Here is a 13,101-nt window from a genome sequence, read left to right on the forward strand (position 1 = left end):
ATATTATACTGTACATAAAATATCAAGTGTCACCAAATATATACTATATACTGTACATAAAATATGAAAGTACACCAAATATATATTATATACTGTACATAAAATATAAAAAGTCACCAAATATATATTATATACTGTACAAAAATATCAAATTTCAACAAATATATATTATATACTGTGTATAAAACATCAAATGTCACCAAATATATACTATATACTGTACATTAAATATGAAAGTACACCAAATATATCTTATATACTGTACATAAAATATAAAATTTCACCAAATATATATTATACACTCTACATAAAATATCAAATGTCACCAAATATATACTATATACTGTACATAAAATATGAAAGTACACCAAATATATATTATATACTGTACATAAAATATAAAATTTCACCCCATATATATTATACACTGTACATAAAATATCAAATGTCACCAAATATATACTATGTACTGTACATAAAATATGAAAGTACACCAAATATATATTATATACTGTACATAAAATATAAAATTTCAAAAAATATATATTATATACTGTACAAAAAATATCAAATTTCAACAAATATATATTATGTACTGTATATCAAATATCAAATGTCGCCAAATATACACTATATACTGTACATTAAATATGAAAGTACACCAAATATATATTATATACTGTACATAAAATATAAAATTTCAAAAAATATATATTATATACTGTATATAAAATATGAAATGTCACCAAATATATACTATATACTGTACATTAAATATGAAAGTACACCAAATATATATTATATACTGTACGAAAAATATCAAATTTCACCAAATATAAATTATATACTGTATATAAAATTTCAAATTTCAACAAATATATATTATATATTGTATATAAAATATCAAATGTCACCAAATATATACTATATACTGTACATTAAAAATGAAAGTACACCAAATATATATTATATACTGTACATAAAATATAAAATTTCACCACATATATACTATACACTGTACATAAAATATCAAATGTCACCAAATATATACTATATACTGTACATTAAATATGAAATTACACCAAATATATCTTATATACTGTACATAAAATATAAAATTTCACTAAATATATATTATGTACTGTACATAAAATTTCAAATTTCAACAAATATATATTATATATTGTATATAAAAATCAAATGTCACCAAATATATACTATATACTGTACATTAAATATGAAAGTACACCAAATACATATTATATACTGTACATAAAATATAAAATTTCACCAAATATATATTATACACGGTACATAAAATATCAAATGTCACCAAATGTATACTATATACTGTACATAAAATATGAAAGTACACGAAATATATGTTATATACTGTACATAAAATATAAAATTTCACCAAATATATATTATATACTATACATAAAATATCAAATTTCAGCAAATATATATTATATACTGTACATAAAATATCAAATGTCACCAAATATATACTATATACTGTACATAAAATATGAAAGTACACCAAATATATCTTATATACAGTACATAAAATATAAAATTTCACCAAATATATAGTATATACTGTACATAAAATATCAAATTTCAAGAAACTTATCTTATTAATTGTATATAAAATATCAAATGTCACCAAATATATACTATATACAGTACATAAAATATGAAAGTACACCAAATATATATTATATACTGTACATAAAATATAAAATTTCACCAAATATATATTATATACTGTACATAAAATATCAAATGTCACCAAATATATACTATATACTGTACATAAAATATGAAAGTACACCAAATATATATTATATACGGTATATAAAATAAGAAATTTCACCAAATATATATTATATACTATACATAAAATATCAAATTTCAACAAATATATATTATATACTGTACATAAAATATCAAATGTCACCAAATATATACTATATACTGTACATAAAATATGAAAGTACACCAAATATATCTTATATACTGTTCATAAAATATAAAATTTCACCAAATATATATTATGTACTGTATATAAAATATCAAATTTCACCATAAATATATTATATACTGTACCTATAATGTCAAATTTCACCAAATATATAGTATATACTGTACATAAACTATCAAATTTCAAGAAACATATCTTATTTATTGTATATAAAATATCAAATGTCACCAAATATACACTATATACTGTATATAAAATATGAAAGTACACCAAATATATATTATAAACTGTACATAAAATATAAAATTTCACCAAATATATATTATACACTGTACATAAAATATCAAATGTCACCAAATATATACTATATACTGTACATAAAATATGAAAGTACACCAAATATATATTATATACTGTACATAAAATATAAAATTTCAAAAAATATATCTTATATACTGTACATAAGATATCAAATTTCAACAAATATATATTATATACTGTATATAAAATGTCAAAAGTCACCAAATATATACTATATACTGTACACAAAATATGAAAGTACACCAAATATATATTATATACTGTACATAAAATATAAAATTTCACCAAATATATATTATATACTGTACATAAAATATCAAATGTCACCAAATATATACTATATACTGTACATAAAATATGAAAGTACACCAAATATATATTATATACTGTACATAAAATATCAAATGTCACCAAATATATACTATATACTGTACATAAAATATGAAAGTACACCAAATATATCTTATATACTGTACATAAAATATAAAATTTCACCAAATATATAGTATATACTGTACATAAAATATCAAATTTCAAGAAACATATCTTATTTATTGTATATAAAATATCAAATGTCACCAAATATATACTATATACTGTACATAAAATATGAAAGTACACCAAATATATATTATATACTGTACATAAAATATAAAATTTCACCAAATATATATTATACACTGTACATAAAACATCAAATATCACCAAATATATACTATATACTGTATATAAATATGAAAGTACACCAAATATATATTATATACTGTACATAAAATATAAAATTTCACCAAATATATATTAAACACTGTACATAAAATATCAAATGTCACCAAATATATAATATATACTGTAAATAAAATATGAAAGTACACCAAATATATATTATATACTGTACATAAAATATCAAATTTCAACAAATATATATTATATACTGTACATAAAGTATCAAATTTCACCAAATATATATTATATACTGTATATAAAATATCAAATTTCACCTAATATATATTATATACTGTACCTATAATATCAAATTTCACCAAACATATAGTATATACTGTACATAAAATATCAAATTTCAAGAATAATATCTTATTTATTGTATATAAAATATCAAATGTCACCAAATATATACTATATACTGTACATAAAATATGAAAGTATACCAAATATATATTATATACTGTACATAAAATATAAAATTTCACCAAATATATATTATACACTGTAAATAAAATATCAAATGTCACCAAATATATACTATATACTGTACATAAAATATGAAAGTCCACCAAATATATATTATATACTGTACATAAAATATAAAATTTCAAAAAATATATATTATATACTGTACATAAAATATCAAATTACAACAAATATATATTATATACTGTATATAAAATATCAAATTTCACCAAACATACATTATACCCTGTACCTATAATGTCAAATTTCACCAAATATATAGTATATACTGTACCTATAATATCAAATTTCACCACACATATAGTATGTACTGTACATAAAATATCAAATTTCAAGAAACATATCTTATTTACTGTGTATAAAATATCAAATGTCACCAAATATACACTATATACTGTACATAAAATATGAAAGTACACCAAATATATATTATATACTGTACATAAAATATAAAATTTCACCAAATATATATTATACACTGTACATAAAATATCAAATGTCACCAAATATATACTATATACTGTACTTAAAATATGAAAGTACACCAAATATATATTATATACTGTACATAAAATATAAAATTTCAAAAAATATATATTATATACTGTACATAAAATACCAAATTTCAAAAAATATATATTATATACTGTATGTAAAATGTCAAATGTCACCAAATATATACTATATACTGTACACAAAATATGAAAGTACACCAAATATATATTATATACTGTACATAAAATATAAAATTTCAAAAAATATATATTATATACTGTACATAAAATATCAAATGTCACCAAATATATACTATATACTGTACATAAAATATGAAAGTACACCAAATATATATTATATACGGTATATAAAATATAAAATTTCACCAAATATATATTATATACTATACATAAAATATCAAATTTCAACAAATATATATTATATACTGTACGTAAAATATCAAATGTCACCAAATATATACTATATACTGTAAATAAAATATGAAAGTACACCAAATATATCTTATATACTGTACATAATATATAAAATTTCACCAAATATATATTATATACTGTACATAAAATATCAAATTTCAAGAAACATATCTTATTTATTGTATATAAAATATCAAATGTCACCAAATATATACTATATACTGTACATAAAATATGAAAGTACACCAAATATATACTATATACTGTACATAAAATATAAAATTTCACCAAATATATATTATACACTGCACATAAAACATCAAATGTCACCAAATATATACTGTATACTGTACATAAAATATGAAAGTACACCAAATATATATTATATACTGTACATAAAATATAAAATTTCACCAAATATATATTATACACTGTACATAAAATAACAAATGTCACCAAATATATACTATATACTGTAAATAAAATATGAAAGTACACCAAATATATATTATATACTGTACATAAAATATCAAATTTCAACAAATGTATATTATATACTGTACATAAAATATCAAATTTCACCAAATATATATTATATACTGTATATAAAATATCAAATTTCACCTAATATATATTATATACTGTACCTATAATATCAAATTTCACCAAACATATAGTATATACTGTACATAAAATATCAAATTTCAAGAATAATATCTTATTTATTGTATATAAAATATCAAATGTCACCAAATATATACTATATACTGTACATAAAATATGAAAGTACACCAAATATATATTATATAATGTACATAAAATATAAAATTTCACAAAATATATATTATACACTGTACATAAAATATCAAATCTCACCAAATATATACTATGTACTGTACATAAAATATGAAAGTACACCAAATATATATTATATACTGTACATAAAATATAAAATTTCAAAAAATATATATTATATACTGTACATAAAATATCAAATTTTAACAAATATATATTATGTACTTTAAATAAAATATAAAATGTCACCAAATATATACTATATACTGTACATAAAATATGAAAGTACACCAAATATATCTTATATACTGTACATAAAATATAAAATTTCACCAAATATATATTATATACTGTACATAAAATATCAAATTTCAACAAATATATATTATATATTGTATATAAAATATCAAATGTCACCAAATATATACTATATACTGTATATTAAATATGAAAGTACACCAAATATATATTATATACTGTACATAAAATAAAAAATTTCACCAAATATATAGTATACACTGTACATAAAATATCAAATGTCACCAAATATATACTATATACTGTACATAAAATATGAAAGTCCACCAAATATATATTATATACTGTACATAAAATATAAAATTTCAAAATATATATATTATATACTGTACATAAAATATCAAATTACACCAAATATATAATATATACTGTATATAAAATATCAAGTTTCACCAAACATACATTATACACTGTACCTATAATGTCAAATTTCACCAAATATATTGTATACACTGTACATAAAATATCAAATTTCAAGAAACATATCTTATTTATTGTATATAAAATATCAAATGTCACCAAATATACACTATATAATGTACATAAAATATGAAAGTACACCAAATATATATTATATACTGTACATAAAATATAAAATTTCACCAAATATATATTATACACTGTACATAAAATATCAAATGTCACCAAATATATACTATATACTGTACATAAAATATGAAAGTACACCAAATATATATTATATACTGAACATAAAATATAAAAATTCAAAAAATATATATTATATACTGTACATAAGATATCAAATTTCAACAAATATATATTGTATACTATATATAAAATGTCAAAAGTCACCAAATATATACTATATACAGTACACAAAATATGAAAGTACACCAAATATATATTATATACTGTACATAAAATATAAAATTTCAAAAAATATATTATATACTGTACATAAAATATCAAATTTCAACAAATATATATAATATAGTGTATACAAAATATCAAATTTCAGCAAATATATAATATATACTGTACATAAAATACGAAAGTACACCAAATATATATTATGTACTGTACATAAAATATAAAATTTCACCAATTATATATTATATACTTTACATAAAATATCAAATTTCAACAAATATATATTATATACTGTATACAAAATATCAAATTTCACCAAATATATATTATATACTGTACATAAAATATGAAAGTACACCAAATATATATTATATACTGTACATAAAATATCAAATGTCACCAAATATATACTATACACAGCACATAAAATATGAAAGTACACCAAATGTATATTATATACTGTACATAAAATATCAAATTTCAACAAATATATATTATATACTGTATATAAAATATCAAATGTCACCAAATATATACTATATACTGTACATTAAATATGAAAGTACACCAAATATATATTATGTACTGTACATAAAATATAAAATTTCACCAAATATATATTATACACTGTACATAAAATATCAAATGTCACCAAATATATACTATATACTGTACATAAAATATGAAAGTACACCAAATATATATTATATACTGTACATAAAATATAAAATTTCAAAAAATATATATTATATACTGTACATAAAATATCAAATATCAACAAATATATATTATATACAGTATACAAAATATAAAATTTCACCAAATATATATTATATACTGTACATAAACTATGAAAGTACACCAAATATATATTATATACTGTACATAAAATATAAAATTTCACCAAAAATATATTATATACTATACATAAAATATCAGATTTCAACAAATATGTATTATATACTGCACATAAAATATCAAATGTCACCAAATATATGCTATATACTGTACATAAAATATGAAAGTACACCAAATATATATTATATACTGTACATAAAATATAAAATTTCACCAAATATATATTATATACTGTACATAAAATATCAAATTTCAACAAATATATATTATATACTGTACATAAAATATCAAATTAAACCAAATATATATTATATACTATACATAAAATATCAAATTTCAACAAATATATATATTATACTGTACATAAAATATCAAATGTCACCAAATATATACTATATACTGTACATAAAATATGAAAGTACACCAAATATATATTATCTACTGTACATAAAATATAAAAAGTCACCAAATATATATTATACACTGTACATAAAATATCAAATGTCACCAAATATATACTATATACTGTACATAAACTATGAAAGTACACCAAATATATATTATATACTGTACATAAAATATAAAATTTCAAAAAATATATATTATATACTGTACAAAAAATATCAAATTTCAACAAATATATATTATGTACTGTATATCAAATATCAAATGTCGCCAAATATACACTATATACTGTACATTAAATATGAAAGTACACCAAATATATATTATATAGTGTACATAAAATTTAAAATTTCACCAAATATATATTATACACTGTACATAAAATATCAAATGTCACCAAATATATACTATATACTGTACATAAAATATGAAAGTACACCAAATATATATCATATACTGTACATAAAATATAAAATTTCACCAAATATATATTATACACTGTACATAAAATATCAAATGTCATCAAATATATACTATATACTGTACATAAAATATGAAAGTACACGAAATATATATTATATACTGTATATAAAATATAAAATTTCAAAAAATATATATTATATACTGTATATAAAATATGAAATATCACCAAATATATACTATATACTGTACATTAAATATGAAAGTACACCAAATATATATTATATACTGTACATAAAATATCAAATTTCACCAAATATAAATTATATACTGTACATAAAATTTCAAATTTCAACAAATATATATTATATATTGTATATAAAATATCAAATGTCACCAAATATATACTATATACTGTACATTAAATATGAAAGTACACCAAATATATATTATATACTGTACATAAAATATAAAATTTCACCAAATATATACTATACACTGTACATAAAATATCAAATGTCACCAAATATATACTATATACTGTACATTAAATATGAAATTACACCAAATATATCTTATATACTGTACATAAAATATAAAATTTCACCAAATATATATTATGTACTGTACATAAAATTTCAAATTTCAACAAATATATATTATATATTGTATATAAAAATCAAATGTCACCAAATATATACTATATACTGTACATTAAATATGAAAGTACACCAAATACATATTATATACTGTACATAAAATATAAAATTTCACCAAATATATATTATACACGGTACATAAAATATCAAATGTCACCAAATATATACTATATACTGTACATAAAATATGAAAGTACACGAAATATATGTTAAACACTGTACATAAAATATAAAATTTCACCAAATATATATTATATACTATACATAAAATATCAAATTTCTGCAAGTTTATATTATATACTGTACATAAAATATCAAATCTCACCAAATATATACTATATACTGTACATAAAATATGAAAGTACACCAAATATATCTTATATACAGTACATAAAATATAAAATTTCACCAAATATATAGTATATACTGTACATAAAATATCAAATTTCAAGAAACTTATCTTATTAATTGTATATAAAATATCAAATGTCACCAAATATATACTATATACAGTACATAAAATATGAAAGTACACCAAATATATATTATATACTGTACATAAAATATAAAATTTCACCAAATATATATTATATACTGTACATAAAATATCAAATGTCACCAAATATATACTATATACTGTACATAAAATATGAAAGTACACCAAATATATATTATATACGGTATATAAAATATGAAATTTTACCAAATATATATTATATACTATACATAAAATATCAAATTTCAACAAATATATATTATATACTGTACATAAAATATCAAATGTCACCTAATATATACTATATACTGTACATAAAATATAAAAGTACACCAAATATATCTTATATACTGTACATAAAATATAAAATTTCACCAAATATATATTATGTACTGTATATGAAATATCAAATTTCGCCATACATATATTATATACTGTACCTATAATGTCAAATTTCACCAAATATATAGTATATACTGTACATAAAATATCAAATTTCAAGAAACATATCTTATTTATTGTATATAAAATATCAAATGTCACCAAATATACACTATATACTGTATATAAAATATGAAAGTACACCAAATATATATTATATACTGTACATAAAATATAAAATTTCACCAAATATATATTATACACTGTACATAAAATATCAAATGTCACCAAATATATACTATATACTGTACATAAAATATGAAAGTACACCAAATATATATTATATACTGTACATAAAATATAAAATTTCAAAAAATATATATTATATACTGTACATAAGATATCAAATTTCAACAAATATATATTATATACTGTATATAAAATGTCAAAAGTCACCAAATATATACTATATACTGTACACAAAATATGAAAGTACACGAAATATATATTATATACTGTACATAAAATATAAAATTTCACCAAATATATATTATATACTGTACATAAAATATCAAATGTCACCAAATATATACTATATACTGTACATAAAATATGAAAGTACACCAAATATATATTATATACGGTATATAAAATATGAAATTTCACCAAATATATATTATATACTATACATAAAATATCAAATTTCAACAAATATATATTATATACTGTACATAAAATATCAAATGTCACCAAATATATACTATATACTGTACATAAAATATGAAAGTACACCAAATATATCTTATATAATGTACATAAAATATAAAATTTCACCAAATATATAGTGTATACTGTACATAAAATATCAAATTTCAAGAAACATATCTTATTTATTGTATATAAAATATCAAATGTCACCAAATATATACTATATACTGTACATAAAATATGAAATTACACCAAATATATCTTATATACTGTACATAAAATATAAAATTTAACCAAATATATATTATATACTGTACATAAAATATCAAATTTCAACAAATATATATTATATATTGTATATAAAATATCAAATGTCACCAAATATATACTATATACTGTACATAAAATATGAAAGTACACCAAATATATATTATATACTGTACATAAAATATAAAATTTCACCAAATATATATTATTCACAGTACATAAAATATCAAAGGTCACCAAATATATACTATATACTGTACATAAAATATGAAAGTCCACCAAATATATATTATATACTGTACATAAAATATAAAATTTCAAAAAATATATATTATATACTGTACATAAAATATGAAATTACACCACATATATATTATATACTGTACATAAAATATAAAATTTCAAAAAATATATATTATATACTGTACATAAGATATCAAATTTCAACAAATATATATTATATACTGTACATAAAATGTCAAAAGTCACCAAATATATACTATATACTGTACATAAAATATGAAAGTACACCAAATATATATTATATACGGTATATAAAATATGAAATTTCACCAAATATATATTATACACTATACATAAAATATCAAATTTCAACAAATAAATATTATATACTGTACATAAAATATCAAATGTCACCAAATATATACTATATACTGTACATAAAATATGAAAGTACACCAAATATATCTTATATACTGTACATAAAATATAAAATTTCACCAAATATATAGTATATACTGTACATAAAATATCAAATTTCAAGAAACATATCTTATTTATTGTATATAAAATATCAAATGCCACCAAATATATACTATATACTGTACATAAAATATGAAAGGACACCAAATATATCTTATATACTGTACATAAAATATAAAATTTCACCAAATATATATTATATACTGTACATAAAATATCAAATTTCAACAAATATATATTATATATTGTATATAAAATATCAAATGTCACCAAATATATATTATATACTGTACATAAAATATGAAAGTACACCAAATATATATTATATGCTGTACATAAAATATAAAATTTCACCAAATATATATTATTCACTGTACATAAAATATCAAAGGTCACCAAATATATACTATATACTGTACATAAAATATGAATGTCCACCAAATATATATTATATACTGTACATAAAATATAAAATTTCAAAAAATATATATTATATACTGTACATAAAATATCAAATTTCACCAAATATATATTATATACTGTATATAAAATATCAAATTTAACCAAACATATATTATATACTGTACCTATAATGTCAAATTTCACCAAATATATAGTATATACTGTACATAAAATATCAAATTTCAAGAAACATATCTTATTTATTGTATATAAAATATCAAATGTCACCAAATATACACTATATACTGTACATAAAATATGAAAGTACACCAAATATATATTATATACTGTACATAAAATATAAAATTTCACCAAATATATATTATACACGGTACATAAAATATCAAATGTCACCAAATATATACTATATACTGTACATAAAATATGAAAGTACACGAAATATATGTTATATACTGTACATAAAATATAAAATTTCACTAAATATATATTATATACTATACATAAAATATCAAATTTCAGCAAATATATATTATATACTGTACATAAAATATCAAATCTCACCAAATATATACTATATACTGTACATAAAATATGAAAGTACACCAAATATATCTTATATACAGTACATAAAATATAAAATTTCACCAAATATATAGTATATACTGTACATAAAATATCAAATTTCAAGAAACATATCTTATTTATTGTATATAAAATATCAAATGTCACCAAATATATACTATATACAGTACATAAAATATGAAATTAAACCAAATATATACTATATACTGTACATAAAATATAAAATTTCACCAAATATATATTATATACTGTACATAAAATATCAAATGTCACCAAATATATACTATATACTGTACATAAAATATGAAAGTACACCAAATATATATTATATACGGTATATAAAATATGAAATTTCACCAAATATATATTATATACTATACATAAAATATCAAATTTCAACAAATATATATTATATACTGTACATAAAATATCAAATGTCACCAAATATATAGTATATACTGTACATAAAATATGAAAGTACACCAAATATATCTTATATACTGTACATAAAATATAAAATTTCACCAAATATATATTATGTACTGTATATGAAATATCAAATTTCGCCATACATATATTATATACCGTACCTATAATGTCAAATTTCACCAAATATATAGTATATACTGTACATAAAATATCAAATTTCAAGAAACATATCTTATTTATTGTATATAAAATATCAAATGTCACCAAATATACACTATATACTGTATATAAAATATGAAAGTACACCAAATATATATTATATACTGTACATAAAATATAAAATTTCACCAAATATATATT

Source organism: Gorilla gorilla, chromosome 3, assembly GCF_029281585.2.
Source record: "Gorilla gorilla gorilla isolate KB3781 chromosome 3, NHGRI_mGorGor1-v2.1_pri, whole genome shotgun sequence".
In the NCBI taxonomy this organism is placed as follows: domain Eukaryota; kingdom Metazoa; phylum Chordata; class Mammalia; order Primates; family Hominidae; genus Gorilla; species Gorilla gorilla.